This window comes from Pelobates fuscus, chromosome 1, assembly GCF_036172605.1.
Source record: "Pelobates fuscus isolate aPelFus1 chromosome 1, aPelFus1.pri, whole genome shotgun sequence".
Lineage (NCBI taxonomy): Eukaryota > Metazoa > Chordata > Amphibia > Anura > Pelobatidae > Pelobates > Pelobates fuscus.
The window spans coordinates 265,531,626-265,551,213 of record NC_086317.1 but is presented as its reverse complement, the minus strand read 5'-3'; the positions used below and the strand labels follow the sequence as shown (position 1 = coordinate 265,551,213).

At 39.3% G+C, this 19,588-nt stretch overlaps 1 pseudogene; it reads left to right on the top strand.

Moving 5' to 3' along the window:
* The window catches only part of LOC134612709 (multidrug and toxin extrusion protein 2-like), a 133,572-nt pseudogene that overhangs the window by 85,295 nt on the left and 28,689 nt on the right, over window positions 1-19,588 (top strand).

Genomic DNA, 19,588 nt, shown 5'->3' with positions numbered 1-19,588 from the left:
CTCCTCTCCAATTCATCCGCTTCTTCCCAATAACCATAAAACTTAAGAGAGAAGTGTCACCATTATGAAATTCAATAAAATGTGCTGACACACTATGTTTAGTGTATCCCCTCCGTATGTTCCCCATGTGCTCCATAATGCGAGTTTTTAGGCTTCTAGTGGTCATGCCGACATACTGGAGCCCACAGGGACACCAGAGGAGATACACCACATTAGTGGAGTGGCATGTGACAACATCACGTATTTTAAAACTAGTTCCTGTAACATTGGATTTAAACGTGCTCTGTGTATCTTTCTTAAAAGTAGTATTCTTGCACGGTAAGCACATTTTACATGGATAAAAACCTGGTCTTTGGTTAAAAACATTCTTGTCTCCCTGTTTGCAATTAATAAAGCTTTTAACCAAGTGATCTTTAATATTTTTAGCCCCTTTAAAAATAACCTTCGGTTTCTCACCTATGATATCTTTAAGATCCCCATCCGTTTTTAAAATATGCCAGTGTTTATTCACTATGTGTTTAATTTGTTTAGAGTTGATATTATAATCCAAAATTAAAGGTACATACTCGTTATCCCTACTTATTGTATCTTTCTTTGGTTTAGGTTTTAATACCTCAACTCTATCCATGTTCTTCACTTGTTGAATCTGTTCTTTCAGGACTGTAGGATCATAATGTTTCTCTTTAAAAAATGACGTCAATGTGTTTGCTTGGTTATCAAATTGATGGGGATCTGTACAGTTCCTCAGCATTCTTATATATTGTCCTTTTGGCATGTTGTTGATCCAAGGGGCATAATGGCAACTGGTTGTGTCAATGTAACTATTGACGTCAACCAGTTTAAAAAACGTTTTGGTTTTAATACAAGAATCCTCTATATAGATAACCAGGTCTAAAAAATTTACATGGGAGGTACTATATTCACTGGTTAGAGTGATATTTCTAGAATTGTTATTTAAAAATTGAAAAAATGAAGTAAGGTGCTGTTCTCCCCCCCTCCAAATAAAAAAAATATCATCTATGTACCTGCGATAGAGGACCAAGTTCGCACTCCAAGGTACATCCTCTGAGAGGAAAGATTCCTCCCAGAAGGACATAAACAAATTTGCATAACCCGGTGCGAACTTGGTCCCCATCGCATTCCCAATCAGTTGTAAAAAATAAGAACCCTCAAACCAAAAGAAATTATTCTGTAAAATGAGTAAAATGCCCTCTATAATAAAATCTCTTTGGGTTTCTGGAACTAAACTATCTGATAAAAAGTGTCTAACTGAGTCACATCCTAGGTCATGTTTAATAATAGTATACAAACTATTAACATCGCAAGTTACTAATATGTGACCCTCCTCCCATGTTATATTTTGTAACTCTCTGATGAGATGGGAGGAGTCCTTAAGATAGGTAGGACGTGAAGTGACTATAGGTTGTAACAATCTGTCTATGTATTCAGACAGTCGACTCAATAGGGAATTAACCCCAGCCACTATCGGTCTGCCTGGTGGGTTAACCTTATCTTTATGGATTTTGGGGAGGGTATAAAAAACAGGGATTTTAGAAGTTTTAACATTCAAGTAATCATATTCATCTTTATTTAGAATTTTTTGTGTGCGTCCTTTCTCTATTAGTTTAAAATATTTATCCTTAATAGACTCCATAGGGTTACCCGGCAACTTTAAATAAGTGTTCGAGTCCCCCAGTTGTCTATAGATCTCTTTAACGTAGTCTTCCCTATTTTGAATAACCACAGCCCCCCCCCTTATCGGCAGGTTTTATAATAATTTGGTCATCTTTGCTTAATTCCCTAAGGGCTCTTTTCTCTATCGGTCGAAGGTTGTTCTCACGTCTTCCATATTTATTTTTGGGGATTTTTTTAATGTCCTCTATGACTAATCTCTCGAAGACCTCCATAGCACCACTGGAATGGTACTTAGGAAAAAATTTCGATTTATTCTTTAGTTTAGTATGTACCATATCATCATTCACATCTTGGTTATCTTTAAAATCTTTTTGAGGGTGTTTTAAAAAAAAAATTCTTTAAACACAGCTTACGATTAAACTTCTGTAAATCTATAAATGAGTTAAAAGCATCATTAGAACACGTAGGGGCAAATTTCAATCCCTTACTTAATACTCTGAGTTGATCTTCAGTAAAAGTTTTGTTGGATAAGTTAACTACACCTAAGTGTTTGTCTTTCCTCTCTTCCTCTCCTTTAAAGGGTCTTCCACTTCTAATTCCCCTTCTTCTTTTTTAAACTGGTTGACGTCAATAGTTACATTGACACAACCAGTTGCCATTATGCCCCTTGGATCAACAACATGCCAAAAGGACAATATATAAGAATGCTGAGGAACTGTACAGATCCCCATCAATTTGATAACCAAGCAAACACATTGACGTCATTTTTTAAAGAGAAACATTATGATCCTACAGTCCTGAAAGAACAGATTCAACAAGTGAAGAACATGGATAGAGTTGAGGTATTAAAACCTAAACCAAAGAAAGATACAATGAGTAGGGATAACGAGTATGTACCTTTAATTTTGGATTATAATATCAACTCTAAACAAATTAAACACATAGTGAATAAACACTGGCATATTTTAAAAACGGATGGGGATCTTAAAGATATCATAGGTGAGAAACCGAAGGTTATTTTTAAAGGGGCTAAAAATATTAAAGATCACTTGGTTAAAAGCTTTATTAATTGCAAACAGGGAGACAAGAATGTTTTTAACCAAAGACCAGGTTTTTATCCATGTAAAATGTGCTTACCGTGCAAGAATACTACTTTTAAGAAAGATACACAGAGCACGTTTAAATCCAATGTTACAGGAACTAGTTTTAAAATACGTGATGTTGTCACATGCCACTCCACTAATGTGGTGTATCTCCTCTGGTGTCCCTGTGGGCTCCAGTATGTCGGCATGACCACTAGAAGCCTAAAAACTCGCATTATGGAGCACATGGGGAACATACGGAGGGGATACACTAAACATAGTGTGTCAGCACATTTTATTGAATTTCATAATGGTGACACTTCTCTCTTAAGTTTTATGGTTATTGGGAAGAAGCGGATGAATTGTAGAGGAGAGGATAATGTCCGAGAACTTAGTAAGTTAGAGGGTAAATGGATTTTCACTTTGGACACTATGTGCCCTAAAGGTCTCAACATAGATTTTATATATTTTTTAAATATTATATTTACATTTTTATATTAATATCTTTTCTTCTAGGACGTTTCCTCTCCCTTCCACATCCCCCTGAGTTACATTTCTTCTATTTTATATATGATGTTTTATATGTACCTATATTAACAAATATTTTGTATTTTATATTTCTATTCCGATTTATTTATTCACAGCTTACTCAATTTGTTTATTTATTCTACTATATTATTGTATTATTTGTTTGGGCAAATGCTCTCTTTCAATATGAACACTTTCTGTAGTCAATTCCACCATGCCCGAGTGTGGAACGCATGGTGGAACACAAATACATCACATGACCGCATCCAACCGGAAGTCACATGTTTTTTAAATAAAAAAAATAATAAAAAAAAAAAATGTTTTTTTTTTCCAAAACCGGAAGTGATATGGCTGGTGGGATTTCTGAAGCACAGCTGGATGCAGTTGGACTTATCAAGGGGGCTACTTAAGCCCTGAAGGTTCTCCAGGAATTTAGCACTGAGGAAGGCCCTATCTAGGGCTGAAACGCGTTTGCACTTTACTGGACTTTTTACTGGGACTTTCATTTGGCGGTATTGTTATTTTGTGTATATGCTGTGGTGCTTTGCTGCTTTTAATTTTGGCCATTATTGCAGTACCATACCACGCTGTATTTTATACATATATCTGCCTATTTTTGTCCTATATTATTAATATTTTAATATAATATTTTATCAATTAATAAACCCTTATTTACTCTTGAATTCGTGGAGTCTGGGTCTTCAACTGAAAATTATCGAAAGCCTGAATAGGCACCCGAGAGCGAAGTACATAGAGCCTAAGAGGCTCCATCCTTGTGAGTTCAATCCTCATATGATACAATTGTTTGTTTTTACCTATATGGAAAACACTATGTATGTCTCATTTGTTTTACAGATGTAACCACCATATCTATATCTGCAATAGGTGGTATATCCTTTTTACTCTGTATATTTTTCTAAGTGGGTGTGAATTATTTTAATTGATTCTCATTTTTTAATAGGAAAATGTTGTTTTCCCGAGTCATTTTGTTTGAAAATAACCATTTTCGGCCAAATATCATTCATTCAAATCCAAACAAACAAAAAATGTGAGCAAAAATGGGACAATTAGTGTACTGCAAGTTATATACAGAATATAAATATTATATCAATGTTTTACACTGCACTTATCTCTTTCAGTCATTTGGTTCAAAGATCAAGTGACAAAAGGAGGGGATAAAAGGGGGTCTGTAAAAGTCATCTATATTTATTAAATATAAAATATATAAATTAAGATTTGTTTTTTTTTTAACTGTTCTTCCTTTTTTTCTCTCTACTGGTCACTTTTCACTTGATTTATAAATAAAATCAACATTTAGTGGCTGTCCCCTAGCCATCGAGTATCTTTTTTTATTCTTCCAAATCATAACTCAAACGAAGATCCTGTCTACAATAAATTAATTGAACTCATTATGATCTTTTTGTACTCTTGAGTTTTAATTGCTCAAGATTATCACTAGATGCAGTCTTAACATGTGGTCTGTTTATCTCCCATCTCTTTCTCTTGATGCCAAAAATACTTTTCACAAACTGACTTGGTCTTTTTATCACATTCAAGTTAGAGCATATGAATTGTTATTTTTTTTTGCCAAAGGCCTACTGGTCAGATTTCTATACTGGTAAAATTTACCTCTATGTAGGTTATTATGTTTAATTTTGATATGTTTTTCCTGCTAAGTTGGTGCATGTAATGTTTGGTTAAAATATTAACAATCACAGTTTTATTAATGTATTTAATGTTGTATCATCTTGATTCTCAGTGTTGTTTTATCTGGTGACCGGTATTTTCTGGACTGGGCTGAAAGATTATGTTGCATCCATATTTACCTCACACAGGTTGGTCATGCCTAAACTATAGCAAATACTTGTATGTAATAAAAATATTTTTAGCTTATTTTGACATGCAGTATGATCAAAGAATTTTACATTCCTCAGGAATAAGGATATAAGATATAAATGGCTGTTTCCGACGGCAATTATGGTCTTCTTTAAGGATAAACCACATACTTTCAGAGACAATCTGGCACTAAAACAGAAGATGATAAGTTTGGAACTCATCCCTTAGTCAAATCAAATTCTCCCTTCTCCTTTTTTTTTTTTTTTTTTTTTTTTCACTGGAAAAGGTGTTAAAAGGTTTTGGCACGGCGTATGAGTCACTCACTCAGGCATACAATGTCTATAAAAATAGAAGTCTATATAATTACAGACTGCCATACAGCACATATAGAGTAACAATGGTGGATTTGCATATATATTCACGTATGGGAATATGAGCACAAAGTATAAGTCGCATTTAATCTATAGCATAAAGTATAAGTTACACTTATTGCTACACTATAAAATGTATATGTGTAGCAAGGAATGAATTAAGTTAGTCTCACAATTGACACAACCTAATGATGATTTGTATATATAGCAACATAAGTGATATGAACATAAAGTATAAGCTACACTCTATAAATACACTAAAAAACGCATATGAATAGTAAGGAACGAATGAAACGTGTTTCACAATTGACACAAGTATGATGATTTGTATATAGAGTGTATATAGCATAAGCTACACTAATGGACACATTTTAAAATGAATATGTATAGAATGGAACGAGCGAAGTGTACATGCATAGAAAGGAACGAACGAGTGAGTTACACAACGGATAAAAGCTCACAATTATATAAAAGGAGGAGAAGGGAGACTATAGAGCAAGACAAGAGCCAGGGAAAGGAGTATTAGAGGACAAAACAGGAGGATAGAACTGCTCGAGGAAATACAAAAGAGGAAAAAGGGGAAAAAGAAAAGGGGAAAGAAAGGGAAAAAGGGGAAGATATATAATAGAGGGGGGATAGATTTTGTGCAGGATAACGAAAGAATACAACTAAGCCTTCAGAGACAGACTTGACAAAAAAGAAAGGGAAAGGGAAATGAAAAGGAGAAGGCAGAAAAGGGAAGGAGAAGGGAAGGGGATGGAAGGAAGCAGATAAAAGAGAAGAGAGAGAGGGAAAAGAAGGGCAGAACAATACGAAAGTTAGAGGGACCATAACAAAGAACAAAAGGCCCACTTTCCTGGTCCAGGGTCCTGCGACGGCAGCAGGGTTAAATATGAAGACTATCCAGAGTACTTCATATTATGGTTTTAATGAGGCATTAGTAAGTTGGAGTTCCACTATGGGGTCCAAATTTATAGGACCGACCGGTGGGAGTATGAATGAGGTTGTGTGTCGGATACTACGTGAGGGGAGGATAGAGGGGTCGAGGGTGTGGGGTGAGCTGCGGTAATATGTCATTAAATATACTAACTATTAACGCAAGGGGCTTAAATTCAGGTCAGAAAAGAGGATACCTGTATAAATTACTGTCTGACAACAAAACAGATATTGGTTTCGTCCAAGAAACTCACTGGTCTAACCTAAAGCCCAAACTATGGAATTATAAAAAATTCCCAGTGGTTCATAGATCCAACCTGGTGGGTAAGGGCAAGAAAAGAGGGGTGGCAATCTTTTTTTCAGGTAGATTAAAATACGAGCTGATACACGAGGAGACCGACCCGGGTGGTAGGTTCCTTATAGTGATTGTTCGCATTAATGATATTTTGTATACCCTGGTAAACGTCTATGCTCCAAACCAATCCCCATATAGGTTTTTGGGAAATTTGATGCAAAAGATAGACCGCGTGTCGTCTGGTAGCTTAATTATAGGTGGGGATTTTAACTGCATTTTAGATGATAAAACAGATAGGAATAGAAGCAAGTCCGCTTACATAGAAGGTAAGCAAAGAACAGGCTTATCAAAGATGCAGACTATTATGGCAAAAAACTGTTTATATGATGCTTGGAGAACGTCTAATCCAGACGCAAGAGATTATACGTTTTTCTCACACGTTCACCAGACATATACTAGAATTGATTATTATTTGGTAAAACCTGAAGTTCTGGAGCGAGTTAAGAAAGTGTCAATTGGACCAATAACATGGTCCGACCATGCCCCTGTAAGTTTAGTCATAAAAAACAACCCTGAATATAAATCTAGAGATAAATGGAGACTTAATGAAAATCTATTAAAATCAGAAATCAGTGTAGACGCATTACGTACTCAATCTAAAGAATTTTTTGAAAGTAACGACTCAGGGGACGTCTCCAATGCCATGCTATGGTGCACCTTTAAATCATATATTAGAGGATGCCTCATAAAAATGGGTGCTACTATAAAAAAACAGAAAGGAAAAGAGCTTAATGAGCTTTACATCGAGCTGGCAAAACAAGAACGGCTACACAAATCTACCATAGACCATAATATCTTGGAGGGCATTAAAGAGATTAGGGAAAAAATATTAATTAGAACTCAAGAAAGGATTGACAAAGCCATGTTAACTCTAAAACAGAGCTGGTACTACGGAAATAATAAAATAGGGAAAAGTCTTTCAAATAAATTAAAAAACAAAAATAAACTTCAATCTATAAATTATATAACCGTCGGAAGCAAAAAAATTATCTCTCCAACTCAAATTGCTAAAGCATTCGAAGACTATTATAAAAACTTATATAATATAAAATTTGATGAGCCATCCGAGGGTGAAACAAAACAGTTTTTGGAGAAATTAAGTTTGCCAACCATATCAAGGGAGAAATTAAGCCAACTAAATGCTCCTTTTTCCATTCAGGAGATTAGCAATACCATTAAAGTTCTAACAGCAGGCAAAGCACCAGGCCCAGACGGCTTTTCTTTAATTTTCTATAAAAAACTAAGTGGCATAATCTCTCCATATTTATTAAGAACATTTGAAGATCTCGCTAACCATAAAGCCATTCCAACGGAACTATTCCAGGCCACCATAATACCAATCCCTAAGTCAGATAAGGACCCTACGTATACCTCAAACTACAGACCAATTTCTCTCATAAATCTAGATATCAAGATATATTCAAGAATTCTGGCTGACAGATTAAAACAAATTATACCCAATATTGTACATAGAGATCAGAGTGGATTTGTAGAGGGCAGGGGCACATCTGATAATATTAGGAAACTACTGAATGTCCTATACCATGCAGATCAAAGCTTGTCTCCCTTTGCGGTGGTTACCCTCGATGCCGAGAAGGCCTTCGATCGGGTCAACTGGAAGTACATGGAAGAAGTACTGGGGGCCTTCGGCATCGAGGGTTTCTTCAAGGAGAGCACACTGGCGCTATATAAGGATCCGCAGGCAAAAGTATCAGGACATATGTTTCAATCAAATTGGTTCCCTATTAGAAATGGGACGCGACAGGGATGCCCTTTGGCACCCCTGCTATATATCCTGTCCATAGAACCGCTGGCAGCCGCGATCAGACAGAACGTAGACATCAGCGGGTTAAAGGTGAATAAGATCGAGAATAAAATTGCATTATATGCAGATGATGTCCTACTGACCCTGGCAGATCCTACCAGATCTATCCCAGCCGTATTTCGGCTTATCAACGAATTTGGTACACATTCGGGTTATAAAATAAATATAAAGAAAACACAGATTCTGTTAAAAGGCCTGAGTGGACCAGGTCTAGATAAACTTAAAAAAGATTTTAAATGCGACTGGGAAACAAATAACATAAAATACTTAGGGGTAAAATTTTCTCTAGATTATAGAGAAACTGGAGAACTTAACTACACTGATATTTCCACCTATTTCAGGAACACCTTAAAAAATTGGCAGGGATTGGAACTCTCTTGGTTGGGTAGGATCGAAGCAGTAAACTTTTATCTCCTTCCTAAGTTGACATACCTATTTAGTAATCTCCCGCTGAGGGTGACATACCAGACGATACGCGGTCTCCAAAGGCAACTATCAAATTATATCTGGCAAGATAGGAGACCTAGAGTCTCACTGGAAATACTACAGAGGGACTGGAAAGAAGGGGGGATCCGTTTCCCAGATATACAGAAATTATATATGAACAATATGGTGGCACACCTAATTAAGTGTGACAACTACACAACGGCTAGACCAAATTGGTTAGACATTGAAAAATTTGATCTTGGCGGTTTGGAACCTCTATCACTCTGGTGGTGCGACAGTGAATTTTTAAAAAATATAAGTTCTAGCAACCCAATGAATAATACAATGATTTATATCGTAAAGCACTTGAAAAAGAAATATGGAACAAAACATATATCATTAAACGCCCCACTAACAATCTTAAAATTCTATATAAAGGACATAAATATACAAGAATGGGAAAATGGTGGCGTAGAAAGAATAGCGGAACTTTTAAATAATAATAAAATGCTGCCATTCCCAACACTACAAGCCAAACACAATCTCCCAGCGAAGGAAATTTTTAACTATTTAAGAATAAAATCCTTCACTATGGGGAAGGATTTCTCGGAAAGCTCCCCAATGGACCAATTTATAGCATCTCACTATAAAAAAAAAATCGCTTCCAGATACAATCAATTTGCAAGAAGCCAAAGGCAAATAGACAAAGCGCCAGCAATGCATAAATGGGAGCAAGAACTTGATTTTTCATCCTCAGTGGAGGATTGGCTGTTGGGCCTACAAGCAGTAAAAAGATACATACACGGGGTGAATATACAGGAAGTGTACTTTAAATTAGTATACCGTTGGTACCTGGTCCCTACTCGTCTTCACAGATTTCAACCCACACTCCTACCAGATTGCTGGAGATGCGGTAGGGAGCTGGGTTCATTCTCCCACATCTGGTGGGACTGTGAGGAGCTGAAACCAGTGAAATCAATTGTAGTGGAACTGGCAGACTCTATGTTTGACGTTCGGACTGAGATTACCCCTCAAATGTTCCTGTTCCACTTAGACCTTCCAAAAAGCAATACAAAAGTAAAAATCCTTTGGATTCACATTTGTATGGCAATAAAAATAGTTATGGCCAGGAACTGGAGACAAATGGGCGGGTTAAAATGGCAGGAGATATGTATACAAATGGAATACCAACGCAACATGGAAGCTGGGATAGCCAAGATATCTAGAGAAAAATATAATGAAGTCTGGGCCCCTTGGGTTAGATTTATCAACCGCAATATAACCCCCCCCCCCCCCCCCCCCCACAGAGATAGCTATCCGTAGATGAGAGAATGGGTAGGAGGTATGGTTAAGGTTATGGAGATATGTATGTCTGTATGAATGTAAGGATGTAAGTTGCAAGATACAGCAGAATACTGTTCAATGAAGATGCTTACTAATGCAAGGTTTGACTGGTACTTGTGATTGTTGTTTGTTTGCCATTGGAAAATGGTTTCTTGTGCCGTGTTTGAGGGCTGTACAGTTGTGGGCTGTGTCGTCACTTGAATGAATTTGTTTTGGAAGAGGAAAGGATTGAAAGTAAAGATTTATATATGGAAAAAAAAAAGAATTTTACATTCACATTGTCATGACAAACTACATGGTTGTTTACGCTTTGGCCATATCATATAATAAAAATCTATTTTTTTTTTTTGTTAAAAATGTATACATTGTGCCAGTGATACCGGAGAAACTGACGGAAGCCAAGCACAGAGAAGTGGACACAGGTTTCTTCAGGAAGGAAGAGATTCTTTATTCGATTCACCGACCGGGGCTCAGAGGGACTAATGTCACCAAAATACAGCAAGATCTGAGCCCAGAACTGACTGTGTAAATGCATGATATAGACATATAGCTCCTCCTATAGTTAACTCTACCCACATATACTCTTTACACAATCAGCTGAACAAAGCCTAACTTCCCTTACCTGTTAGACCACATGGCTCACCCAGAACAATGGAGGAGGGGAAGTGTTTTCAGTTTCTGCATTCCTGCATTTGCTCAATACAGTGTTGATTGTATCTTAGCTACGTGTAACTAACTAACTGATACAACATTTACACATATGCCACATGGCAATCTTGTCCTAGTAAATTTATTTTTACTGAGATTCCACCACATTCCCCCCTTTGATGCTTCTGATATTTCACAATTTCAGATGCATCACTTAACCATAGTTTGCTTACACCTCAGGTTGCCATGAATCAGAACAGACCTCGTAAGCATCTTAGCATCCTTACAAATTCCTTTAGCACTCCTCATTCTGATTCTCTCTGGGCTAAGGGTTCATACTTGCAAACAGCCATTACATGCGCAGCTGGTTTCCTTTCTGTCGTGCTCTCTATGACACTCTGTATGGACCTAATTACCAATGGAACCAAACATGGTAGAAAGAGACACACTATAATCAACATGACTCCTCCTACCAATGTCTTGATCCCTCCAAGCTGCTCGTACCTACTTCCAAACCAACTACTAGAATTGTACCCGTTCCAGGCTTAAGTCGGTACATGCGTCAGTTTAGCCATGTGGCTTGTGAGATCAGCCACTGCCTGCCCTTCATCATCTATGTGCAGACAACAGTTGCTGAGATTGAACTTTCCACATACACCTCCTTCTATTTGCACTGGAAGTGAATGGAGGACTTTATCAACAGCCCAACTGGTTTACCTGGTAAGAAGGCTATGTGCTTTACAGAGGAATCCATAATTGCCTAATGGTAGAATGAGGCTTGAATCCCTGTATTAGAATACAATAACACTTCATGGGCATACAGTTTTGCTGTTAACCAGTTCCCTCACATATTACATCCCTCCTATTGGCAATGAAGCGCGCTAAGGTAGCCAGTGCCACTCATTATCTTCCCAGCTACCTACATTCAAGGATGCTAGCTTCTTTTTATGATTCACATCATAAACTTTAACTCTCAAGGTCTCTCCTGTTTCAATTGGCAACAAGAAGAAGGATGGTTTGAGCATACCTAATACACATGCCCCTTCCCAGTCCTGTGGTAACTCCGAATAGGCTTTCTTACCACAGATCCAGTACAAATTTGCTGGGGCTTTCCAACTAGATGTAGCAGATAGGTCAAACCACACATCCTTTAAATTGGTATAAATTGCAAACGGATTAGGTGGTTCTGAGACATTTGAAGCTGACCACCAAGTTGTATCTTTTGTACTATCATTATAAGCTTTTTGCCCTAGACAAGTTAGTTCTCCTACAGATGTGTTAAACATTATTCCTTTTCTTGCTATGCAAACATAACCTATAATGGAGGTCTTTAATCGCCACTCAAATTTACCTCTAACACTCATTTGATAATCGGCTTGAGAAGATATTAACTGTTCAACTGTCTCAGAACCGGAATACATTACCTCCTTTGCTTCCCATGGCCATTGGTCTCCCATGTTAGTACCTCCACACACATAGCAGTTGGTTACATTAAGACTACCATCAATGTTTTCGGCTAGATCTATAAATACGTTTTTAGCGTTATGGGGGATCTTATTTTCTACACTCATCTCTTCATAAAAAGAATGGAAAACCTGATGAGTTTGGGATGCTACGGTATCGGTCTCTATCCCTATAAATAATATTGTCCCAGGATCTAAACCCGTCCCATATATTTGGAACCCAAATAAGTTACCGAACCAAATCTAAAAATTGTTCAGGATTATTTATGAGTATATGGATTGGGTTGCATTCCCTAGACTTACAATATGGCTTTGTAGGCAACTTAGTAACAATCATATCCTTATTTGCTGTCTGTCCCCAAGTTGCCCACCCAACACAAGACCAATATGGACAATAATTATAATCCCTATCTGGGCATTTTGAGCTTACGTACTTATTTTTACTACTGGGACAAATATACTTATCGTTAGACCCATATGTTCTCTCCCACTTAAGATCCCCGCATACATTCCACGGTTTTCTACCACTTGATATCGCCTTACATGCATCAAATAGCAGAACACCCGAAGAATGTATGGTTTCTAATACAGTTTTATTTATTAAGGTCCCCTGTGGATCTCCATTCCTGAGGGTCAACCAAATTGTACGGGGTTGATACTCCGGATTGAAGCACTTAGGTTCTCCTACTCCTAAATGGCATACACTATATTCTATACCTAGATATATACACCTAGACACATCACCTTTACACTCATATTGTGAATGCCAAATTAGGGTCTGGGAAATATGATTACCTGTCTTAGTAGTCTTAATGCAAACCTCACAGCTAGGAGTGTCGGTACCTCTACCTTCCTGAATATAAAAAGACACAAAAATATACATTATCAAAAGCACTTCTTTCGACGTCTTCATCCTCAGTCTTCGTCCGTGCGATGGCACCTCAGCTTCCAGGTTGTAAGGGCTGCAGGGAATGGAGTTCTGCTCGTCTTCACAGGGGTCCATTCGAGACTTTCCTGGCTTTTAATAACACTTTGGTGAGCGGACAGGCGTTATTATGGCCGTAAAAAACACTCACTTGTAGATCTTTGTTGATGTTCCCTTTTAACAATATTATCTTCGCAAAAAACACTTTTAATCCAACTCGGTCACACGCTTCAACTGGATCTTGCAAGGATTCTCTGGATCTATGGTAGCTTGTCAGGAATCTGCCGCTGTTTTTTTTTTTTACCCTAGAGTGATGAATCCACGGAGTCACTTCTACAACCTTTACAACTGTTGGGGTAGATAAAAGAACAACATAGGGACCTCTCCACTTGGAACCTAATGGAACAGTGTTCCATTCTTTTATCCACACTTGATCCACTGGATGGTAAGAATGAACAGGTGGATAAATATTCACAGGTACTTTACACACTTATCCACATAGTTTTGTATATTTTCCTTAGCCCTCTATAATATATGGTACTAACTAAGGCTAACAGGATACGCTCCAAGCTTTAATTCAATGTGTATTGGTGGAATATTGCGAGCAAGTCCTGGAGGATTATTCTCTGTTCATATTCTTGAAATGTCAAATAAGGATTCATCACTCTTAGGGTCTGTATTTTTTATTATAGAGTAGAAGTGCCTTTCTTCTTCCCTTTGCACCGATACTGATATTATGCCTGGTGATCTATTAAACTTCAGAGACGTTGATCCGTTGGGTTTAAAAGTTATCTGGGCTTGAAGCTTTAATAATAGATCTCGTCCTAGAAGCTGAACTGGACACTCCAGCATATACAGGAACTGGTGCTTAACCAAATGGCCTCCTAGAATACAAGTATGACTCCTGAGAATTGGTCTAGCAGCGCTTTTCCCAGTAGCTCCTATCATAATTATAGTCTTCCTGAAGGAGGAGCAACTAGGTTAGTTACCACAGAGTACTCAGCACCAGTGTCAATCATGAAAGATCTCCTCTTTCCCTCTATTGATACATCGACCATAGGCTGCACTCGGCTAAAGGGGGATGGAGCCCAGTCGGTATCAATAGTCTTCCATGACAGTGTCAGCCAGACCGACAAAATCTCTTTCTTCTCTATCCCTTAATCTCTAGGTAGGGGAATAGTATCTACTTCCCTGAACACATCCTCTGTTACTACTGTCATTTCCTCCAAGACTTTCTCTATAGCCACCTCTGTAACCATCTCGTAACCTTCTCTCTTGTCTTATCTATAACTTGCTTTATATTCCCTCTGTGGGCAGTCACTTTTCCAATATCCTTCCTCTCTACAATACGCACAGTGATTCCTACTTCCTCCCTTACTCAGGCTATTCTCAACTCCTCTATTCACCTCCCTGTTCATATACACCTGACTTGCAATTTCCATTAACTGTGATATGGACATTCCTACAAATCCCTTTAACTTTAGCAATTTTCTTTTGATATCACCTTGGGTCTGGCTGACAAATGCTGAGTTGTTCATTCGAGAGTTTTCAGGGGCCTCTGGATTAAAAGGAGTATATAATCTATATGACTCCAGCAATCTCTCATAGAAAGCATTAGGTGACTCGTCTGCTTTCGTAAAGGAATTATGGGTCTTCCAATTAAACAGATCAGTCATGGTGAACAGGACATAAACAAATACAGGGTCTGCCAACTGTAATTGACCATTAATATCAATGTGTGGGGGACCAGGGGTAAGATGCAGTGGCATTTGTAAATGTCAAAGTTGGAGGGCACCGGTCATTTGTCAGGTTAGGGTGGGACTTAGATAGGGTTGTTTAGTCATAGGTTCCAGTCGGGGAGTGGTGAGGTAGGTGGAAATGGATAAATTAATTTTACTGGTCAGTAACTCGGTTAACAAAATGTTTCGGACAGGGCTAGGAGGAGCCTGACCAGTAACAAAAAATGGTAAAAGTGTATTCCAGCATCCTATACCATTGACCATTTCATCCAGTTGTATTTCAAAACTAATTTACTGTTACTAAAGGCACACAAGGCTCAGTAATTATAGTGTTATGTCAGTGGTTATGGTGTTTTCAGTGATTATGGTATTATCAGTGGTTATGGTGTTTTCAGTAGTTATGGTGTTTTCAGCGGTTATGGTGTTTTCAGTGGTTATGGTATTATCAGTGGTTATGGTGTTTTCAGTGGTTATGGTGTTTTCAGTGGTTATGGTGTTTTCAGTGGTTATGGTATTATCAGTGGTTATGGTGTTTTCAGTGGTTATGGTATTATCAGTGGTTATGGTGTTTTGTAATTGCTGAGAATTATCTGATTTCAGTGGATTCAGTTACTGTTATTAAGAATTCTCCTCACAATTTTGACTGCTAATAATAAAACTGAATACAAAGAACCAGTTGGGGGGGTAGGTAGGCACAGAAATAGGAGGGGACAGGCATCTGAGAGCCAGAGACAATTAGAGCACAGGGGGACATACCAGCTGCACCAGTTTTTGCTAAAGAATTTAGTTGAGGGATGGTCAGATGGGTCAGATTCCATTGGGGATGGATAGACTAGTTTTGATAACCATCTAGTAACACAAACTGTGTTAACAGTCAAAAACTGGTCATTCTCTACTACATAAGGTAGTCCCCAAACTCACACACATTATATCCCTTTTTAAAGTTATTTAGCATACATTCTAAGGGATCAACAATCTTTAAATTCCGGCGCTGCCATACTTAGCAACGGAGCGTCTAATTCAAAGAAACACAACAAACACACCTCTAACAGTCACACTCGTTTCCCTGGCAACAGCACCATGTGGCACAGTTACTAGGTCAAACTCATACAACAAAACATACAGGGAATTCCCGTACACACACAGCTGTTACACCAGTCACTAAGTAACTAATACTGTGCCCTTTGGCGAAACTATACAGTCACCGACGCTATTATTCCCTATATCTGAATTACCCGTCTATAACATACCCCAGTAACATCGTCTTTACAAACAGTAGAGTACAATTTAAGGTCACAATACAATTATTAGTGGTTATGGTGTTAGACATGCAATAGACGACAATTATTAGTACTTATATACAGTGTCAGTAAATATACAGGGTTATGGTACCGTGCACTATAATACAGCAACACACTATTAACACTCTCGCTAGACGGCAGAGCTCACGCTATCTAGCAAGATATACACGTTACTAAACAATCTTTATCACATATACAATTCCCAACTAATCTATTGGCCAGTACCTTGATGGACTACCTAAAACTATCTACATCCGTTTTGGTTAGCCACACTGCCCAAGCACCACATATAGCGAGCTAGAGGACCGAATTTACACAGACGCCTCTTAGTCGATTACTCTATCAAAAATTAGTGGGTTCCAAATTTACACGCCTTCCCACTTAGCCAAGATAGGTTGAGAGCTAGCAAACCGAATTTACACAGACGCCGCTTAGTCTCCCGGTCCCTCCGACCTAGCGAACAAAATATACACCCTAGAACGCTAGTCTAGACAAGACACCGGTGTCCGGCTAGGGCTATTTACACCAGAACCCCGCCTGACTAACCAAATCAAACGGTCTTACTAAAGAGCATTCGATTGAGCGGTGCGCCTTCGCTCCTTCCCTCCGACAGAGGGGGCAGATTCCATACACAATTCAAACCCCTTATGGGCCTACCGCACAATCGGTATACCCCTAGTGGGTCCGCCGTCTAAAACAGCAGTCGTCTTACCTCCTCGTTCCTGAACCTGGGTTCACACTCATCGACGGGGACACCCCAGCACTTACTACGTAGAGGCCGATGATCTCCTGGACAACAGACCAGTGGCGCCGAGACGAAGGGAGGTCCACGCAGAAGTTCAGGGGTGCAGCCGTAGAGAACGTGGGCAAAGATAGACCGTCTCACGCCTCTGCTTCTCAGCTACCGTTGAACGATGAGCTTCCCGGCCCAATGCACCAAATGATACCGGAGAAACTGACGGAAGCCAAGCACAGAGAAGTGGACACAGGTTTCTTCAGGAAGGAAGAGATTCTTTATTCGATTCACCGACCGGGGCTCAGAGGGACTAATGTCACCAAAATACAGCAAGATCTGAGCCCAGAACTGACTGTGTAAATGCATGATATAGACATATAGCTCCTCCTATAGTTAACTCTACCCACATATACTCTTTACACAATCAGCTGAACAAAGCCTAACTTCCCTTACCTGTTAGACCACATGGCTCACCCAGAACAATGGAGGAGGGGAAGTGTTTTCAGTTTCTGCATTTCTGCATTTGCTCAATACAGTGTTGATTGTATCTTAGCTACGTGTAACTAACTAACTGATACAACATTTACACATATGCCACATGGCAATCTTGTCCTAGTAAATTTATTTTTACTGAGATTCCACCACACCAGTTTTAACAGAGTACTGTCATTTTTTTTAGGAACACTGAGAGTCTTCTGGTGTTTGAGTCAAATTGTTTCCATGGGTCCTCTGGGTAACTGCAGTCCAGCCCCTCTTTGCAGATAATCGTCTAGGGAAGTTTTCCTTCTCTATTATATATGTAAATTTGCCCATATTTAGACAGAATTCATTGGCATTTGGCTCACACTGTGAGCTGGCACTCCTCAACCAATAAATACCATCCAAACACACAGATGTTGAAGTAGGAATTTTCACTAGCAATATCTGTGTAAAGGAGTCTGACTAAGAGAGTAAATGGTATTCCGTTTGAAACAGCATTAGGGGGTTCTGCTTGAGTGTCCCTTTAGTATGTAGCCAGTCCTCTATACATGCCGCACACTCATACTGCTTTGTTATACGTCATAATGCATATGTACAGTGTGGCGGAACCAGCCTTGCCACTGGGCATTGGAGAAGACTGATTGCCAGCCTCCTGCCAGGTGACTATGACCCCTGGGATGTATTGCCTGCTCTCCTGTACTGCTGAGGATTGCTACCAACTAGGTGGATTTGGCTATGGAGCTTGTGTACTGCCCTCTGTTGGTAGCAACAGTAATATGCACTACCTGAATAGCAAGACTGGTCATTTGCATATTCGGGTAGATTTTCATATCGCTAATTATGCATGCAGGAGAGACATTTTGTGTTAATTATGGTCTTCCCCACTCATTTATAAATATGTAATTATGTTATAAGTCACTGTATGTTGCCTGCTATGATTTGACTGTTTGTAACTTTATTGAGTTTTCACAGCAATGTTAATGTAATGACCATATGGGCTAGTCCCAAGTAAAATAAAGTTTTAGACAGTTCTACTTCTCCCCAGACAAGGCGCTACTGTACCGCCATGCAGAGAAGGTAGTGGCCGGATCTATTCCTATACCTTTTAAACAATTAATTGTTCCCCGGAAATCTAGATTAGAATTGCTACGCATCTCCCCAGCGCCTGAAAGTATGTATGGGAGAGGAGCTTGTTACCCCGTCTCCCCAGCGGCTGAAAGTATGTATGGGAGAGGAGCTTGTTATCCCCTCTCCCCAGCGGCAGCTTAGCCCACCAAGCGGAGACAGTAAGCTCCACAACAGTGCAGATGGGACCGTGGTCTCTACACATGCACAACCGGGGGTAGGGACAGTCGGTCCTGTCCACCAGCAGCAAGGCTGTTTAGCCAAAGGGGAGACAGTCGGACTCGCCTCCAGCAACAGGGCTGTGTGAGATTTTCGTGCGGTGGAGGCGGGGCTTAGCGTGCGGTGGGGCAGAGCTAAAATGCTGTCTAATTGCTGCAGGGGAAGCAAGAAGGAGTCTCTGCTTCCCCCAAGAACCAGAATCCAGGAGCTGCACTGCCTGTCTGCCTCCACAAGGAACAGAGGTAACTATATGATTGTCTGCTTGTGTGTGTCTGTGTGTTTGACTGTCTGCCTGTGTGTGTGTGACTGTCTGCCTGTGTTTGTGACTCTCTGTGTGTGTGACTGTGTGTGTGTGACTGTCTGCCTGTGTGTGAATGTGTGTGTGTGACTGTCTGTGTTTGTAACTGTCTGTGTGTGTGACTGTCTGCGTGTGTGTGTGACTGTCTGCCTGTGTGTGTGACTGTCTGTGTGTGTGTGTGACTGTGTGTGTGTGACTGTCTGCCTGTGTGTGACTGTCTGTGTGTGTGTGTGACTGTCTGTGTGTGTGTGTGACTGCCTGTGTGTGTGACTGCCTGTGTGTGTGTGTGTGTGACTGTCTGCCTGTGTGTGTGACT